We start from the raw sequence: 20559 nt of genomic DNA, 5'->3' as shown, positions 1-20559 counted from the left end.
AGGCAGATTTATCTATTCATGAGAATGGAGCCCTCATGATGTAATCACCTCCCAGGCATTAAAAGTTTGATATTTCTGATAGTCTTTTTCACCCCTAAGTAATGATTTTAAAAATGTTTAAGGACTGTTGATTGGAAATAGTTCATACTTAAGTGGACTGTATCCCCAAATTCAAAACTATTTCAAAAATGTAGAAATTAAAGGACTAGTTCTATTCTTTTAACTATTTTATTCACATATATTAAAACCATCTACTTCTTATATACAACTACTTTACATGAAATCGATTAGCCCTCTAAGCACTGAATATAAGAGCTACTCATTGTGGAATTTATCATGGTGAGTTGTAAACTGGACCATAGAAATATCCTACGAGCATGTAAAATTATGTATTTACATCTTTCTCGGGGTTATTGCCTACAGTCTTCTGTTCAATGATAAAATAACTCATAAGCTACCTCATAGGTCCTAGAAAATCAAAATCAGTATTTTTTAAAATATGCTGGCAGTATTACATGTAACGCCCAGCCGGCTGTTTCCTAGCACCACATAGAGTAAAACACTCCTATTGGAAAAGAAGAACGAATGAGGAAGCTCTCTTGCCCCCAAATTCACATTTTATTTTACTAAAATAAAAAAGAAACTAGCACATCTTTTACCTTTAGACTTGAGACTTTCATAAGTCTGTTCTATTCTTAAATTATGTAAAAAAATATATGGAGAGACAGGTCAGTTATCAACAAATTATTAATTCATCAAAAAGTAAGTGAAGGCTCTCTGAAGAAAACTCAGAATTTACCAAAGCATATATTCCCTTTGTGAAAAGAATGATCGCGTGGTAAGAACATTTACTCAGCTTCCTACCCTCACACAGGATATTTCTAGAGAGCTGCGGAGAACCGTGGTTTTCATAGTTGCTTTGCAGAGTCTCCTTTAAGGCTAGTGCAAAGATACTGTGATGAGCATGGTCAACTTCTCAGAAGATTCCAGTAGCAACAAGAACCATGAAAGCTCCTTCTGATTAAAACTTATGTACAGATGAAAATCCTATGTTTTAAGCCATTCTCTTTATTTATGAGGAAGATAACATCTCATACAATTAAAGATCAAGCCTTAAAGGAATCATGCAAACAGCTAAAATGTATCTTCGAAATCAATGCCTTAAGATTACATTAGAATGTAATAAGTATGTGTGTGAGCATGTAATTAGTGCACAAGTTCTAAATAAAGACTTTTTAAACAAGAGTTAAATCCATATTTCTCTAACTAGCCAAAACTACTTGGTTAATAACTTCCATCTTGTGCCTAAAATTATATTGAATAACTTAAAAAGCACATCTGCTAAACAAAACTTTAAAAAAATCATGAAAATATAATCACAGTTTTAAAAATCATTATGATTACTTGAAAAAAAAGATAACAGTTAGTTATTGTTTATCTAATTTGCCTGCAAAGCCCTAGGCATGGGGCCTGAAGTTTTCATTGTGTGATTCAGCTGTAAGACTATGATATATCAGTGGATATTTTTTTGTTGTTGGTTTGTTTTTTTGTTTTTTGTTGGTCTTTATATTTTTTTTTGCAGAGTTGCATGAAAAATAATGGGTCATGTTCCTAATTATTTTAGAAGCAATTTGAAAGTGAGACAGTAGATATTTTGAAATAAATGTTAGCTGAAAAATAAACAAAAGAATCTAGTGCTCCCAATGACCTAAAACAAAGTGAAAATGCATATTTTCTAATGAGAACTTTGAAAATACAGGCGCAGAATTAGAAGCTGATGACACACATGTGCCCATGCATCTTCTAATTCTGTTCCACTAATATTTTCAGCTCCCATTTCAAAATTCCAGCCTGTATTTATGATTCTTGTTCTAGTGTCAAATTCTGCCCCTGGCTATGAAGTCATTATTTTTATTGCCTTGGAAAACAACCATATGCAGGGAGAAAAACAAAATACTATACCATGCATTGACTCCACTGCCCAGATTTAGAATCATGCCCATCTCCCTATGTAGTGTTAATTCTCTCTTTGTTTGCAAAGATGCCATTGATGCAAGGGTTCAGAAACCCTGGGTTTTAGTAAAAGAAATTTATGAATTAAATTGCTAGTGAAATTTCTTTTAATGTTTTTCAGAAAAGGATCATAGTTGCCTCAAAAGTAATTATATAAAAAGAGAGTTCCAAGACTTAAAATCTCATTAAAAATATATAACAAAAATAAATAAGTTCTTCTTTAATACAGAAATAGGTGGGAGAGGTGAAGTCTTCAGGAATATCTACTCAAGTAGCCAGGAGGAACTCCCAAGATGGTTTCTAGCAAGAATTGGGTGACTTCTGTTTCCTTTCCTTACCTTAAAAGTTTTCCAAGTGAGACCTGATGGAATACTACAAAAATTTTCCTCAAATCACAGCCTGGCAATAGTTATTTCTCTTCGAAAATCAGAACGAAGAGAAGAGAAAGTATTGGACAAAAGCTGAGTAGTCGCCCCCGCCCTGAGAAGACACAGTGATAAAACTGAACCAACACAATCCCTAGCGAGATGTGGCTTAAAGGACGATGCCATAAATAAACCCAAGGATCTCTCAGCATTATGTTCTCCACAAGAGGAACAAAATGGTTTTGTTTACATTTTTAAAAGAAAATAGAGTTTGCTGCAAGCATAAATCTTCTAGTGAGGCCTAAAGTTCTACTGTTTTGTAAATTGTTCTAGGTTGTGTTAATATTAATCATGGTTATGGTTGCACACAATAAACTGTCTTATTGTTGCTCCTAAGAGTAGAACTAATAGAATTTTTAAAAAAATTGGTTTTGAAGACAGGGTTTCTCTGTGTACCTGTGGCTATCCTGGAACTCCCTCTGTAGACCAGGCTGGCCTCAGAGATCCTCCTACCTCTGCCTTCTGAGTGCTAGGATTAAAGGTGAAAATTAGAATTTCATAAACCCATGATACAAGTACATTCCATAGACACTAAACCACAAGGCATACAAGGCCCTGGGATGTGAATTCACATCCTATTTCAAGGGAAAAACTGCTTCGTGAGGGCTCAAAGAACACAGTTAGCTACCAACCTACAGCTGTCAACTTCTTCATGTCGGCTTCGGTTCCAGTCTTATTCTCATCTCACGATGAGTACAATGGCAGTAAATGATGGCCTTACTTAGTATGACACTCCTCTGATTGAACAATGTTAGTTTCAGAGCCCTTGCTGGCCTAAGACAATTTGCCAGGTTTATATCATAACCCTGTTTCCAATTACCCAATTTTGTTTCTTACCAATTCTTTTACAGCTGCTAGTTTCTATTTCATTTTTTTCTACCTTAATTCTGGATTACCATCAGTTCCCACAGAATTCAGGTGATGAGGAAAAATCAGTAGTTCCAGAAAGCAAGCAGGAAAATGGAGCTTTGGGAACTGGATCATCCCTGGTCATGTGTATGATATCAATGCCCCCTAGCTGATTGTGACAGTTACCCAAACTCCAGGAACTACAACTGTGGACAGGAGCGTCCTGGTGTTCCAGGTTATGCACAGAATTAGTGGAACTGGCTGTTGCTTACTCAATCATATGGACTCTATGAGGAGTGATTACAAACTAGAGAGTAATTAACAAAAACTGACATTAACTGGGAAATCCATAGTGTCTGCTTAACAGCTTGTAAAATAGCACTTATTCCCTTTTCCCTGTGGTGAGAGAGAAAGAAAAGCAGAAGACCAGACTCAGAACTCAGTGATGGAGTCTATTACTTTGAAGGAAACCAAATGTCCAACTGAAACAAATTGGCTATGACAAAATTAGTAGCGCTCACTTGGGGATACTTGAGACCTGGGTGCATGAAGTGGGAACACCTTGGTAGATGCCTTTGAATATTGTGTTTTCCCATACTACTCTTAAACTCAGACATGCAAGCATTCCCCTTCCTTCCCTGAGACGTGGAATCTCATTCATTTAAGACCAAATTTCAGAAAATACTATTCAGAGATGAAACTACATCTCCCATCTTGCCTATGCATTGACAAATACATAGGATTAAGTAGCATCAATATGACAAATTTGGCCTGATAAAGGTTTGAAGGAGGTCCTGGTTCCAAAAAATAAAATATGTGCAATACTATGTCAGCATGTATCAGTAATTATCTATTTCTGGATTCTAAGGATGCTTGATCAAAGAGTCTGAATCATATAGCTAAATTTATTGAGTGTTAATTGGCTTTGGGACACTGTCTCAAAATATGGACTTAGAACTATGGAAGGCCCTAGAAGGTAGGGTCAATTTGTAGCTATGGTGGCTCCTGTAAAAAGCAGAGAACTGGATAATCATGCTAAGCAATGATGAATTGTCTATATTTCCATAACTGATAAAAATAAAAGGATTTTAAAAATGTAAAGTAATAGGTATGTTAGGGTGTCTATATTTTGTAAGACTTGAGAATCCATCAAAAGGGTTCTGTGCCGTAAGAAGATCTGGGGTATATGTTACTAATAAAATCCATTTACATGTAAACTGGTGTAAGGGTAGTTATTTGAAAGTTCACACTGGCCTTTCCTTGAAGATCGCATTTGGTGATAAGAGATACCATTACAGATCTTGGCTCTTCCTTACTAATGAAGTTAAAGACCCCTTTATAGACAAGAAACGCCAGGCAATGGGACTTCAACTACCACAAGACAAGGTTGTATTAATTATAGCAGAGGCCAGGATCTAACTGCATCAAACAGATACAAAAGTATCAATATAAAATTTCCATAGACTGTGTTGACATTTTGAGTATCCATTTGCAAAATAAAAATAAGAATCTCCACCTAAAGGCCCACACTGTAAGCAAAAGCTAATGCCAAATGGGTCCTACTGGAGCGCAAATGCTAAAACTGTAACTCTGGAAGAGAGTGTAAAAGAAAAATGTTATCACCTTCACCTTGACAAACAACTCCTAAAGTACAAGTATGAATTATAAAAGAAAAACTGGACATTATAAACAACAATAATGTGTGATTTTCCAAATTTACTAAGTATGATATGTACTCTCCATTCTCAACTTGATGAGCTCATATAATCAGCCAGAAGATAGCCTAGGGGCATACCAAGGGTTATCTTGAATAGATCCACTGATGGAGGTAGGCCCACCCCACAACCACTCTGAGCACTAGCCCCTGAGCTTCATAAAAAAGAGAAAGTAAACGGAACACCATCCTTCCCCTGCTTCCTGACCATGATCACAATGTGACTAGCCGCCTCAACCTCCTCTCGCCATGACTCCCGCATCACAAGGCATTATTTCCTGAAACTATGAAGCAACATAAATGATTTCTTCCTTACATTGCTTTTTTCTCCCAGAGTGTTTTATCTCAAAACAGGAAAGTAACCAAGACAGTAAAGCAGGATAGTTGAAAAACACATATGCTTTCTTCAGTGCCATATTTCCAAATGCATAATGATTACAATTCAATAACCATAATATTGAAATTTCCTTATTCTATTATGGAAAAAGAAGATACACAAATGGCTTAGAAGCCCATGGGTTTCAGTTTCATTTGTCCTTTGAAAAATCAAAGTTAAAATTACCAGGAGATAATACTGCGTATCTACCAGAAAAGTAGAATAGAGAATTCTAACAGCACCAAGTGTTGGGCCAGATGCAGCACAATTAGAGTTCTCACTTATGGCTAAAGGGTAACAAAAAAAATTGATATTTTCATATAAAGATGAGCATAACATTTTATAGAACGCAAGAATTCTATCTTGAAGTATTTATTTAGGAGAGATGAAATATTGTTTTTAACACAAAAAAATATTGAAAAATCCAAATCATTTTTATTCAGGATTATAACTGAAATATTCCTTCAATGGAACACTACTCTACAAAAGAAATAAAGGAGCTACTGATTACTATAGCATAGATAAGCATACTAGAGTATATGTAATCATAGAAAGTATTGTGTAAAATACGATATATATATATATACATACATCATATGAAATATCTATAAGAAATACTACAGCAATATAAGTATAGAAAGTATTGTACTAAGTATAACCCATAAATACATATATACATATCTGGAATATATAAAAGGAATACTACAGTATATTTAAGTAGCTAAGTCAAGTGAGCAGATTTAACTGTATAACTCCATTTATTACAAATGTTTAAAGGGAAAACTGTTCTAACAGAATGCAAAGCACTAGTTGCCAAATGTTGAAGATGAGAGTGAAGATGGATCAAAAAATTGGATAACTAATGTTCCTTACAATTGTGCTGCTTAAACTGTCAAAATGTATCTAATGTAATATTTAAAATAGGATTGTAGTTCATGTAGATTTTGCCTAAAAATAAAACTTGTTGAAAGGAAGTTCATAAGGATAAACAAGTATATGTCTGAGCATCGTTGCCCATTCAAATATCATGGTTCCTTGATCAATTTCCAACGTGAGTCAGTTTCTGTAAATGAAAGTTGCTGTCTTAATATGTGCTTAGGTCTCTTGGATAAAACGCAAAGCACTGCCACAGAAAGTATATGCTACTGCGATGGTCTCAGTTCCTTTGTCAAAGAGATATACAGCCTATGGCTAAGACTGTACAGTATAGGCAGATACAATACCTACCCATTTGAATATTAAATTAGAGCCCTAGGACCAAAACCGTCATTGATGGCCACTGTAAGAGTATGGGACTTAGTCAAGCCTAATAAGAAATAGAGTCCCAATAATGAACCCATTGAGTCCACGATTCAATGAAAACAATTGTTGGACATTTCCCTATTGAAAATCACTTATTTACTAGTTGGAATAATCCTCAACAGGGTTTTGGCACATTGGCTAAAATCTGTCTTCATTGAGAAAGCCAAGCAAAAATTCTACTTGTCCAATTTTCTTTAAAAAAAAAAAATGATATCCTGGAAATGAAAAGAAGATACGTGCCAAAAAGAAATATTAGAATTTCATAATATTTTTGTGTTTGACTTCCATTCTGGTTCCTGCAGAAACTTTTGGCCCCTGAGTAACAGGTTAGATTACAAAAAGCTATGCTATTATGTGTGATATCATTAAGGCACAGCCCCAGATGTATTTTATGTAACTGTTGATTTCATAAATGCATCCTTTTGAAGATCAATTAAGAAAGAATATCAGAACAAAAAATTGTATGTATATAATGAACAAGAATGTACATTCTTGATTTTCTCCAAGAACTTCATCAACACCATTATTCTTTATTATGAACGTGTACTAAAGAAATATGAGAATGGTTGGGCTAATACATGCCAGGAGGCAAATGCTGGAGAGGATGAGGCAGGAGGAGGATCACCAGTTTGAGGCTACCTGGGGTTATACCTTTTAAGCTGGAGGAATATCTCAGTTGTGAACCTTTACTGTCCATGAATCTTCAGCCCATACTACTTTCTAGGCCTTCCAGAGTTATTTATTTTATAGATGTACAAGTGTGAAACATGACACATGATCAAGAAACCTACCTCACAGTGAAAAAGTTTCAGAAATTGAACCATATTGGTGAACTCTTCTGTTTATATTCCAAGCCCTCCTGTGGCAGCATGCCGCACAGAACACCACATTGACCTGCTGAAACCATAGCTGACTATCTTCTGTAAGGATTTGAGACTAATCACTAAAAAGTAAATATGTTAAATCAGAGATACTTTATCCCATTAGAAATAATTCATAAAGTATTGATACCAAGGAATAGAAATAGAACGGCCCTTCCTCATCATTCAAAATATCAACAGGGTTGTCATAGTCAGGGTTTCCATTCCTGCACAAACATCATGACCAAGAAGCAAGCTGGGGAGGAAAGGGTTTATTCAGCTTACACTTTCACATTGCTGTTCATCACCAAATGAAGTCAGGACTGGAACTCACACAGGGGAGGAACCTGAATGAATGCAGAGGTGGATGCAGAAGCCATGGAGGATTGCTGCTTACTGGCTTGCTTCCCTGGCTTGCTCAGCTTGCTTTTTTTTTTTTTTTTTTTTTTTTATTAACTTGAGTATTTCTTATATACATTTGAGTGTTATTCCCTTTCCCGGTTTCGGGCAAACATCCCCCTCCCCCTCCCCTTCCTTATGGGTGTTCCCCTCCCCCCCCTCCCCCCATTGCCGCCCTCCCCCCAACAGTCTAGTTCACTGGGGGTTCAGTCTTAGCAGGACCCAGGGCTTCCAGACTACCAGCCTAGGGATGGCACCACCCACAATGGGCTAGGCCTTCCCCACCTTGATCACTAATCGATAAAATGCCTTACAGCTGGATTTCATGGAGGCATTTTTTCAAAGGAGGCTCCTTTCTCTGTGATAACTCTAGCTTGTGTCAGGTTGACACACAAAACAAGCCAATACAAGGGCATTTTCTGTTCCCTATACCTCTGGACTCTGCAGTCTTAGATTTCTTGGTCCTCAAAGAGACTTTTCTGATACAAGTCACAAGAAAGGGTGGTTGCCAAAAAAGTAAAAGTTACAATTGTGTCCTCAGATCTAATGCAAGAATAATCACCTTTGTCAATTTTGATCAACAAGGGCAGGAAAATTGCTCTTACACAATAGATGCAGGGAAAAACATCTGTGGGATTTAGGTGACCTAGTTGAATACTTATTACTACTCATAGTTCAGTAATGGCCATTTGAGGACAACTGCAATGATCTTGGATGGGAAGTGATGAAATCAGCCATCAAAAAGCTGTATTACCGGGGTGTGGTCTGCAAGCAAAGAGACTATAGAATAGACAGTGGTAGAGGAAGAAGCAGAAGAAGAAAAAGAGCTCTAAGAATAGTAACATCAGTGACCCCCGTTGAAAGAATCAGAGAAAGGACTGGAAGAGCTTGAAGGGGCTTGAGACCCCATATGGACAACAATGCCAACCAACCAGAGCTTCCAGGGACTAAATCACTACCCAAAGACTATACACGGACTGACCCTGGGCTCCAACCTCATAGGTAGCAATGAATATCCTAGTAAGATCACCAGTGGAAGGGGAAGGGCCCTGCCAAGACTGAACCCTCAGTAAACGTGATTGTTGGGGAAGAGGGTTGTAATGGGGGGAGGGTGGGGAGGGGAAACCCATACAGAAGGGAAGGGGAAGAGGTTAGGGGGATGTTGGCCCGGAAACCGGGAAGGGGAATAACAACCGAAATGTAAATAAGAAATACTCAAGTTAATAAAGATAAAAAAAATAAAGAATAGTAACATCAGCTTATATTTTTTCTTTTTTGTTTTCTTTTATTGGATATTTTCTTTATTTGCATTTCAAATGTTATCCCCTTTCCCAATTTCCCCTCCGAAAACTCCCTCCCCTCCCCCTGCTTCTATGAGTGTACTCCCCCACACTCTCCCTCCCACCTCCCTGCCCTGGCATTCCCCTACACTGGGGCATGGAGCCTTCAGAGGACTAAAGGCCTCTCCTCCAATCCTCCAATTGATACCCGACTAGAAAATATCATCCTAAGTGAGGTAACCCAATCACAAAAATACACACATGGTATGCACTCACTGATAAGTGGTTATTAACCCAAAAGCTCAGAATACCCAAGATACAATTTACAGACCACATGAAGCTAAAGAAGAAGGAAGACCAATGTATGGATGCTTCAGTCCTTCTTAGAAGAGGGAACAAAATACAGGAGGAAATATGGAGACAAAGTGGGGAGCAGAGACTGAAGGAAAGGCCACCCAGAGACTGCCCCACCTGGGGATCCATCCCATATACAGACATCAAACCCAGACACTATTGAGGATGCCAAGAAGTGCATGCTGACAGGAGCCTGATATAGCTGTCTCCTGAGAGGCTCTGCCAGAGCTTGACAAATACAGAGGCAAATGTTCATAGACAACCATTGGACTAAGAACAGGGTCCCCAGTAGAGAAATTAAAGAAAGAACTGAAGGAGGCTGAAGAGGTTTGCAACCCCATAGGAAGAACAACAGTATTAACCAACCAGCCTCCCAGCCCCCCAGAGCTCCCAGGGACTACACCACCCAACAAAGAGTACACATGGAGGAACCCATGGCTCCAGCCACATATGTATCAGCTTATATTTCTATGCCTCCTCTTTGAAGTTTATCACCAGGAAGAGAGGTCAACTACCACCTTATATTATCTGTTGCCAAAATGGATATGACGTGGGCCTTCAGACCCCAGTACAAGAAATGATGTATATACTGGTTCTAAGAATGTGACTAGACAGAAGGTGCTACCTGTTACTACCTTCAGATCTGCCTCAGCTTTTGAATTGAAGTTACAGTCTTCTCAGGGTAAGACCAGCCAATTATTTTATACTAATTGGTCACAAAGATCCAGCATGTCATCCTGATTGAAGATACCTGTATAGGCTCAGCTTTTTCAAAGCCTACTTTATTTAGGGTTCTTTAAAGTTTAACGTTCCATCTAACCCACTGACCAAAAGTAGGAGAGAAAGATGATTAATAGGACAAAGAGGGTTGCAGATCTGTTTAGAAGTAGTTCTCTGGGCTGATTCCAGTCTTCATTATCAGGATATCAGCAGTCCAGTCCAACAGCAAACACCAAACATGAATCAGTAGCAGCAGCTCAATCCAGCAGAAACCCCAAGGCTCTGCTGATCAGCATGAGCCAGTGGAAGTAGAAAGAAGCAGCTGGAATACCACCAGAAGTGCTTTGGTGTATTTCAAAACAAGCGAAGACCAGTGAAGACCAGTACAACTCATAACAAAGCACGAGTGTCTTCTCACTGCCTGCGGGTTTCTAATTATACTCTTTCCAAACATCATGCGCCCTCTCAAGAGACTGCTTCAGCAAAACATCCTCTCACTAGACAGCTTCCAGAAAAATATCACATGACACAACTGAGTTACCAAGAAAAAGAAATTTCTACTTCATATACTCCTTTCTGTTTAAATATATATCTTTATCTCTAACATTAACTGTCTACGCACAATAGATATATTTATAAAAACCATAAAACTAAACTTTATGTCACATTTTAAATAAACTACTTATATATAATATGTCAAACAATAGTCAAACAAAACAACCTTAAAATTTCTATCAATATATATTAGTTAAACAATCAATATATAATAGTTAAACAAAATAACCTTAAATTTCTATCAAAATATAATAATTAAACAAAACAAGCTTAAATTTCTATCAAGATACAATATTTAAACAAAACGACCCTAAATTTCTATCAAGAAAGAATGATTAAGATATATTAATATATGCCAAAGGAAAAATACTTAAGACTAGTAGATTCAACGTTTTATTAAAATTTTTAATTAATTGTTATGTTATTCCCTTTTCCTTTTTTTCTTCCTCATTAGATAAGAAAGGTGAGAGAAAAATAAAAATAGAGGAGAGAAATCCCAGATTTAAACGTTATTTTGTTCCCTTCCTGATCATAACCAATAGCAATCTACCACCCTAGATGATAACAACAATAACACATCAAATAACCAAAACTATCCACCCCAACTTAAGGGACCAGGACAACTTCTTATAATTGCTTCCTACTGAACTGGGACAAAATATCCTTGCTTGGGACATAAGAAAAAATAGTCTTTAAAAAGCTTCCTGTAACGTAGTTTAGTCTCTGTCTTGTCTGTCCAGTCTACGTGTTCTCCAGACTCTGTGTTGTCTATCTAATCTATGTATTGTCCAGTCTATGTCTCATCAACCATTTGGGGTAGCCCTTTTGAAAGGGATTTGCATGAATATGTTGGAAAAATTAGTAACTGAGACAGTCTGTGAGAATGAATCACCTTGGCTATTTGCTTTGTGGAAAACTTCATGTCTCAGCTGCTAAGAGATTTTCCCTGGTCAGATCTAATCTTTCTAAGTTTCGTTGGCAACCATATTTTTTCATTCCCTGTAGACACTTAAGCATAACCACATCCCCATCTTAAAACTATTGCAGGTTTCCATTATAATGTCAACAATTCTTATAGTATATATTGGTTGGCCCAGTTCCTCAGTTTTTTGGGGGTTCTTTTTGTTTTGTTTTGTTTTGTTTTTTGTTTGTTTTTGTTTTTTGGGGGTTTTTTGGTTTTTGTTTGTTTGATTGTTTTTGTTTTTTGTTTTTGTTTTTGTTTTTGATAATCCAGTGTCTCTCAGATGCTGTTGTTCCTTTTTCACCAATATTAAGAAAATTTAGAGTTAACAAATTATTTAGTCTGTTCCTGGGGGTGGGTGGGTTTACTCTTCCTTTTTGTTTTGTATCTGTGGCTCTTTCTATAATTGCTTGTCCTGTGGAATCGTGTGGTATACCAATAATGTGTATTATAGTGTATATTATAGTGTGCAAAGAATTGATTCATCTTATTGGATACATATGCTTGAGTATTATCAGTCTTTATTTGAGCAGGTATCCCCATAATTGCTATTATTTCCAAGTGTGTAATTACACAATCAGCTTTTTGAGAACTTAAAGTGCTTGCCCATTGAAACCCTGAGTATGTGTCAATGGTGTGGTGCATATACCTTTGTTTCCAAATTCTGCAAAATGAAAAACATCAATCTGCCAGATGTCATTTCTTTGGGTACCCCTAGAGTTACTACAAAAAGGTAACTGAGTTTGGTTGTATAGAAAACACATAGACTTTATTTTTTTGGCTTGTTGCTAAGTGATAGAAAAAAATTTGAACCTTTCCTGTTAATATTATTGATGTTTTCATGAAATTTTGAGGCTTCTAACACATTTCCTATTAATAAGTGGTCAATTTCTTTATTCCTTGAGCTAATGGACCTGGCAATCCTAATAGGAGTAACATATAATGGAAAGTTTCCATTTCTAATGGCTTGTTGCAATTGTATGAATAACAACATTAATTCTGAATTATCAGGAAAAAATTCAACAGTCTCTATATGCAAAACAACTCTTTCTTCACACCGGTGATGGGCAAGTTTGGCCCAGATTTCTCATTGGGACTGGCAGAGATTTCAGTAGATAGGTTTCACGTGCTGACACCTTCCAGCGATCATTTGCTTCTTCTCTATTTCTTTCTGGCTGCTATTGACTAATTAGTCTTTGCAGTCCTGACTTCACCTTGCTGTTCTATATTTTAATCAATTAAAAGAAACCCCTAAGGGGCTGAAGATACAGCCCAGTCACTATAGTGCTTAGTGTGCAAGCATGAAGATCTGGGCAAGGATCACCAGCATAAAATTCAGAAGCGGCAACCTGACCCTCTAATCCCAGTGCTGGGAAGGCAGAAATAGGAGGATCCTTTGCTCTGGCTGCCCTGTCAGCCTAGATAACTTGCTGAGCTCCAGGTTTTGCAAAAGATCCTTCCCTAAAATATACTGTGTGGGGAGTTTAAGAAAGACACCCAAAGTCAAGCTCTGGCTTCCACATGGAGGTACACACACACACACACACACACACACACACACACACACACACACACACACGGACCATATCCACACACACTTGAATACATATGCACAACAGCACTCACAGAAATAAACATGTCCACACATACACACATATAGACCACATGCACATACATATGAATATATATGCACAATATCACAGAGAGACAAACATGTAGACACACAAACATACTAGAAACTATATCCTCCATACTATTTTTAAAATTGAGTGGGAAATTAATATGCAATTATGGGCTGAGAATTTTGTGGAGAGAACATAATCTGTACCTCATTGTTTAACCCGGAGCTTTCTAAAACACTTTAATTGCCCTCTTAACACCCACAGCACCTGTCTTAGTTGGGGTTTTACTGCTCGGAACAGACATCATGACCAAGGCAACTCTTATAAGATAGCATTTAATTGGGGCTGGCTTAGGGGTTCAGAGGTTCAGTCCATTATCATCAAGGTGGGGACATGGCAGCATCCAGGCAGGCATGGTGCAGGAGGAGCTGAGAGTTCTACATCTTCATCTGAAGATTGCTAACAGAATATTGACTTCCAGGTAGCTAGGGTGAGGGTCTTAAAGCCTGCACCCACAGGATACACCTACTCCAACAAGGCCACACCTCCAAATAGTGCCACTTCCTGGACCAAGAATATTCAAACCATGACAGCATCCCACAGGATGCTCCATAAGTTCCTATGGAGCATATCTTGGAAAATACAAACGAATACCAGCTTACCAATTTTAAGTATATCCATTTATAAAAATAGACAATTTCCAAACACTTGTCCTGAAAATCCTAATCTCCCACCTAAGTATTCACCAGGCCTGATTCTGCTTAGCTCTCTCAGGTGACTTCACATGCACTCAAGATGATTTGGCCCCAGACTTGCAAATTGAAGTCTATCAAATAAAGACATTTTGTGAAACTAGATTAGAAACATACATAAATAGATTTTGATGTATTGCATTTTGAAATATCTGGAGGAAAAATACTAAAATACAATATTCTTTAAAGTACATCAGAATTTTCAAAAGCAAAGAAGCTAAATACTGTGTATTTCTTCATTTTTTTACTTGAATTTACTTCCACCACAGCCCTTAAGGAGGACAAGACCACCTAATTCCTCAGTTTTACTCATTGATTCAATAAATATTTACTCAATGCCTTCTGTGTGCCAGGTTCTTTGTTAAGTACCAAAATGAACAACCATAAAAAGAGAGACCCATCTGCTTAAGAAGGACCGCTCCAGAGTTGTCACATTCACACTGGGACATGCAGGCAAGGTCTGATTAGCCAGGAATGGCTGGGAGGTGGTAGAACGCCAACAGTTCCAAGCTAAGAGAACAATATGTACAGAGGCTCTGGAGAAGGAGGATTGGTTCAACCTGGAAAATAAAGAAGACTTGTTTGATCATGGCTTAGAGAAGAAAAGCTAAAAACATATCCAAAAACAAAAAAATAACCTAAAAATCTGCAAAGTCTTGTACCCTTATTCTATAACTCTGTAGTTTAAATCAAGGACTGAACGCATACAGCAGAGCTAATGAAATGAATACCTATGCTCTGTCCATTCCCAACAGAGATTCAGAAGAAAATTTAAGTCAAACAAAAGTGGAAAGTGGTTCCTAAAACTTAGTGAAATCAACTGTGCTAACTTTCTTGTCTGTTGTATGACGGTGAAGACCACCAACAAGAGTGGACATCTTGATTGAACCAGAATGGTGCAGCGCTACACAGCTCCCTTGCTCGCTGGGCTTCCCTAAGACATTTCTATAAAATTGGGATCCGATGTCTCCTTCTTCCATGTATTCAAAAGTCTTTCTCATTTATGCATTTCTAAATGACCGCAGCATGGAGGAAATTTCTAGACAGTTTACAAAGTACTTTTAAGTTTAAATAAGATGTGAAATTAAGATTGCAGAATTAGTGGCAGAAGTACAGAATGCATTTCTTCTACTGAAAGAAAACGTGAATAGAAAATTGGACACATACTTTTGAAGGGTTTTATCAATTACTTAAGAAAGCACATATTCAGGGAAGTAACTAGAGATCATACTGATGCTATTTTCTTTTATTCTTTTAATGGTATTAAGCCTAAACACAAATTAATTGTTAAAGAAAATAAGATTCCAGCATAATTTGGGGGGCTCAGGAAAATATTGAGCGTTCTTATATTATTTTGGGTTTAGCAAAATACATTTTGCCAAACATTTTACCCCTAATTCAGAAAAGGCATGCATATTTCAAAGGAAATTTAATCCATATGTTTCTGATTCATTTACACTTAATTCATCAAAATGTTGTTTTGTAAGAGTTACTTGGTGTCCAAGAAGCCTTAGAAGCGTCTTCTCTTTGAACCAGAAAGCTTTGTGCTGCCAGAACTAAATGGTATTCTATTTGCAAAGAGTAGGACCTAGTGTTCCTCTAGGAAGTTTGGCCCATAAGCTAGACTCTTCTCCCAGAATGATGAGGTCCAGAGTAACAGGTAACACTGAGAACTAACCAGGGTCTGCAGGGAGTGAAGGGGCATTTCATTCTGTTATTGAGAGGCACTTTTTGTTTTCATTTTTAGTACAAAAAAAAAGTCATTCCAACATTTCAACAAGAAAATAAAGGGCTTTAGTCCTTAGCATGGAATGTTAGACTTAGTTATTAACAGTGGATAAATATGTGATTTTATAATACAATAACCAAAGTGGATTTCCTCTGGAATCTGAAGTATTTTGTTATACAGAGTTGGGGCTTCCTTGGTTCCTTACTGCACTTTTGCTACTTGTTTTGGATGTTGAGAATGTTTTGTTGGGGTTTGATTGGTCGGTTGGTTGGCTGGTTGGTTGTTTTTTTAATCTCACTGATGGTCAAGTTTCTCCAGGAACCAATAAGTTTTCCCTCTTTGGGGCATGTGCTTGCTTACTTTCCAAGAGTTCAGATAGTAATTCTCCTTTTCTTTTTCTTTCTTTCTTTTTGTTTTGTGTGTGTGAGAGAGGTAAACAAAAGCAAAAAGGGGTGCAAATACTTACCATTTCAAACCACAATGCCCTGGGATAGAGGACCTGTGCCTATTAACTTGATTGTGCATATATTGTGGCAACAGTTCCAACCTCTCCCAACGATGCAAGCATCCTGATGCAGTTGCAGTGCTGTCCATCCCCTGATAGATGCAGGAACCAGCAGCCTCTCAAATGACAGTGAGACACTGCAGTCTAAAAATACAGCACTCGTCACATTCAACATGACTGTAAAGACTTGCCGTGATGAAAACCATAGAATGTTTCATGGCAAATAATTTAAATGAACTATTAAACAGTAACAGAAATGGCCGTGATTAATGAGTTTTAAATAAGTAAAGCCAGAAAGTCAGCATATATGATATTTATTGCCACAATTTAAACATATCACATATTTATACCAAATACATATATCGAGTGATAAATTTCTTTAACCGTATGTAGACATTTATTTAAAACATTTGAGATTATGGCTTAAGTCTCATTTTTTCTCTGAAAACCTTTCCAAATTATCTACATAAGTAATTTTGCTGACTGAAAAACATCACATTGAAAGCAAAAGTTTGCAAATATGGGAATTTGCACTTTTCCAATCCAAAATAGCTGATCTGCACAATTCAACCTATAACATTTGGAGCTTACATGAAAACTGTCTTATCTCTGCTTTATAATTAGAACAAGGGAAAGAGGCATCCACAAATAGAACTTGGATTAAGACCCAGCTTTGTTATTTAGCAATTAAGTTCCACTTTACATGAGAAAACCACAAACCTATTAGCCAGTTTCTGCATCTAAAGATGTAGTACAACAGTATTCCTACCACAGAGAAAGATGGGAGATAGAGCTCAGCCACAAAACACTTGACTAACATGCATGAAGCCCCATAGATTTAATCTCCATACTAGGGGAGGGGGTGGAAGAAAGAAAGAAATGAAGGAAGCATGGGGGAAAGAAGAAAGGAAGGATGAGGGATGGAGGGAGGGAGGGAGGGAGGGAGGAGGGAGGAGGGAGGGGAGGATCTACAATCCAACTTCCTGTTTGTTAGTAGTTTCCAGGTATTGAGCAGATCATTTTCATGGAATGAAGACTGGAAAATCATTTTTGTTTTCTGTAGCAAGATCCCGTTGTAATGTTGTCCTCCATTGTGGAGTACGGCTGTGTGGTCCTCCAATACCCTTGTGTGATGTTTCCGGTAGAGATGAAATTCTTACCTATCTCTCAAGGGAATTAAAAGTAGCCTTGAAAACACATCACTTCTTTTAAAAACTCACTTTCAGAAATCCTTGAGTAAAAGAACGCCCCTGAGTTTTGAGGCTCTGTCTGGTTCTAATGGTAAAGTGTAGCCAATGCAAGGGGCCGATTTCAGCAGCTTTAAAAAGAGTTAGTTAATTAAAATCACCCTTGTCTTAACTTGCCCTTTTTTCTGTCTCTTTATTTGGCCCAAGTTGTCCATTAGTATAATATTAAACAAATGAAAGCCAAAAGGGGAAATGAAGCAAAGTTTTCTCTATGTGTGTTTCTAAGATTGGCAGTGCATGCTCCAAACCATGCCTGTCAGAGCCAAAAGTATGAAAATGAAGCAACTTTTTTTTCTTCTTCTCTGATTGAAAACTACTTGAATTCAGGATTTGCTCCACATACCAGAAGCAATTATTATCCTTGGAGTTTACAAAGAGAGACCAAAGCAGACACTGCTAAAATCCACAAGGTTTTGTGGAACCTCTTCGGGATAGGCTCGAGAAAGCAAGCTACCATTTAATCCACTAAGGCAATGTCTAAGGATGTCTCGCATTATTTTCTCTCCATAACTTGTTAACCTTGGGAACTAAAGCTTTGCTGCAAGTCCCTAACAACCTTGGCTCCCCAATCATGTGATTAGAGAAAGAAATACACTCTGGCTTTCATTAACTTAAGGACATCTGCAAAGAGAACTTACAACACAAAGCAATCTCGCTCGCTGCTCGTGTTCTCTCATCTGGACGGAAGAGTGTTAGTGTCAACAATCGCAGTAAACAGCGTGGCCAGCGAGAACGTAAACATTTCAGAAATCATAAGCTTAATATTGTTGCTCAGAAGTTGGATCAAGCTATGACTAAACTCTCCTGCACTTTAGACCACAGGCTGAAGACTGACTTTGATAGATTTCCAGAAAGAAAGTGGATCCAAACCTGCGCGCTGGGAGAAAAGTGAACGTTACTGGCACTAGACGTACCCGTGTCAATAGGTGCACATGGATAGAGTGGGGGGGGTGAAGGGGGGCAGCAATTTCTTGACTGTGTTGGGTGGGAAGCTTTCTGTGCATCCAACTGTTACTAAACTCAAGTCATGAAAGTAGATACTGTTTATTTCTGTGCTGACTGCTCTTCAACGCTAGCTCCTCCTCTGGTCGCATTTTTTTTTAAAACAGCCCCATGCCATTTCTATTATGTGCAGACTCACTTTAGACCCAGGGCGAGACAACGGAAAACACAAACCTAAACAAAAGCAAACAGAAACGAAATGCTCTGGACTTGCTTTATAAACACGCGAACACAAGGTAGGCGATGGGCTTTAACTAAAGCAATAATTTGCTTGGTTCCTTGTTTCCAAATGAGAATTGTGATGCCATTTATAAATTTAGGACATTCTTTTTAGGATTCTTCGTTTTGAGCATCCAAAAAAAAAGTTCTTGAGCTTCATGTTTTTCCCTAGAATGACTGTTTATTGCTACAGCTTTCAAAAAAGTTAAAAAAAAATATGCAGCAAATTGAAAGGTTCCAGTTTGTGTCATAATATACATTTACTATTCTTGCCCTGGGTCTGAATAATTAGGCCTTTGCCACTCTGCTTCCAAATTTCCTAGTAGGTAACGGAGACAATTCTCCCAGCCCCTCTGTCTTTCATTATCACAATGAAGAATTGTAATACAATGCAGAAACTGCTTTCTTCATTGTTTCTACCACTGTTGTTCCTCAGCACGGTTGGGAAAGGTGAGCCAATAGAGAATTAGGGCCCACATTTGGCACATGAGACAACAGGGAGCCATTGGCATCTGGGCTAGAATTTAAACCGCCAACATGGCAGACTAATTCCTTATTCTTTTCAACACACACGTCATATCATCCCTCACAAAAGCAAGAGGTGTCAAATTATCCCTACTTTGCATCTTGTCTTAGTCATCTGATAACTTATGGGGAGCAAGGAGAAGTAGACTGAGTGTATCCAGAACAGTTGTGTTGGGTTAGTCCAGGAATCTATGCTAACGGCTTGGTAAAAATATTAGTTTTCTAATATATGAGCTATACAGCATCTCTTTAAAACCTCTTCATAGATCTGTCAGTTCGATGAAGTTCATCATTTACACAAATAAAAATAGATTCTGTAAGAAAACTAGGTAACACGTTTAAGATCAGCTTGCAAGTGAATAGTTGATGGAGGACTTAAACTGAGTATGTCTGAGTCTAGACCTCAAGTTTTGGGTACCAGATTAACACACTGTAACATGCATCCAGACAACGAGTGTAAAGCTTAAACTTAAAGCTAGCTCGGTGACCATCAGGGCCTCTTACTGGTTCCACTCATGGTATCGGTCTAGATCTTGACTTTCTGAACTGAAAAGGAAAAGACATCCAGTCTGCATTTTCACCCCCAGCCTGGTGAAGACTGTGTTCAACTACTATCTACTGAGCTAGCTTTTTTAAAACAGCTACTCTCATCAAGCTGCTATTTGATTCTCTCCTCCCATGTAAAGTCATTTGAGAAGACTTTATTTACTAATAATATCCTGTGGCCCCAGGACATTCCAAAGTAAGGACAAACTCAACCCATGGAGCCACCTTCAAGGCACTCATAACTCAAGTCAGTAATACGTAGTTTCAAACCATTACCCGAAACTACTAATACTGTCAGGATAAAAATAAATACTTAAAGGTATAAAAATAGGATCAAAACAGAGGCAGATTCCACATGCGAAATGTTGAAGATCCTAGTTAAGGAGCAGTCACGCTGGTCTAGTTACTAGTTATTATAGTTTTACCTGCCACAGCTCTTAGATAAGGAACCTGTGGATTTTCAGACTGAAAAACTTTGCTTCACTATCTATGAAAATATCTAGATAAATCAATGAAAGACTCCCGGCACCAAAATTCTCTTCCCATCTAAATTACTCCACTCAGGCCAGCCTTTGGATGAAATCTTTAGGTGTTTCTGATCCCT

The sequence above is a fragment of the Rattus rattus genome, chromosome 3, assembly GCF_011064425.1.
Source record: "Rattus rattus isolate New Zealand chromosome 3, Rrattus_CSIRO_v1, whole genome shotgun sequence".
In the NCBI taxonomy this organism is placed as follows: Eukaryota; Metazoa; Chordata; class Mammalia; order Rodentia; family Muridae; genus Rattus; species Rattus rattus.
Note: the sequence above shows the minus strand (reverse complement) of the source record.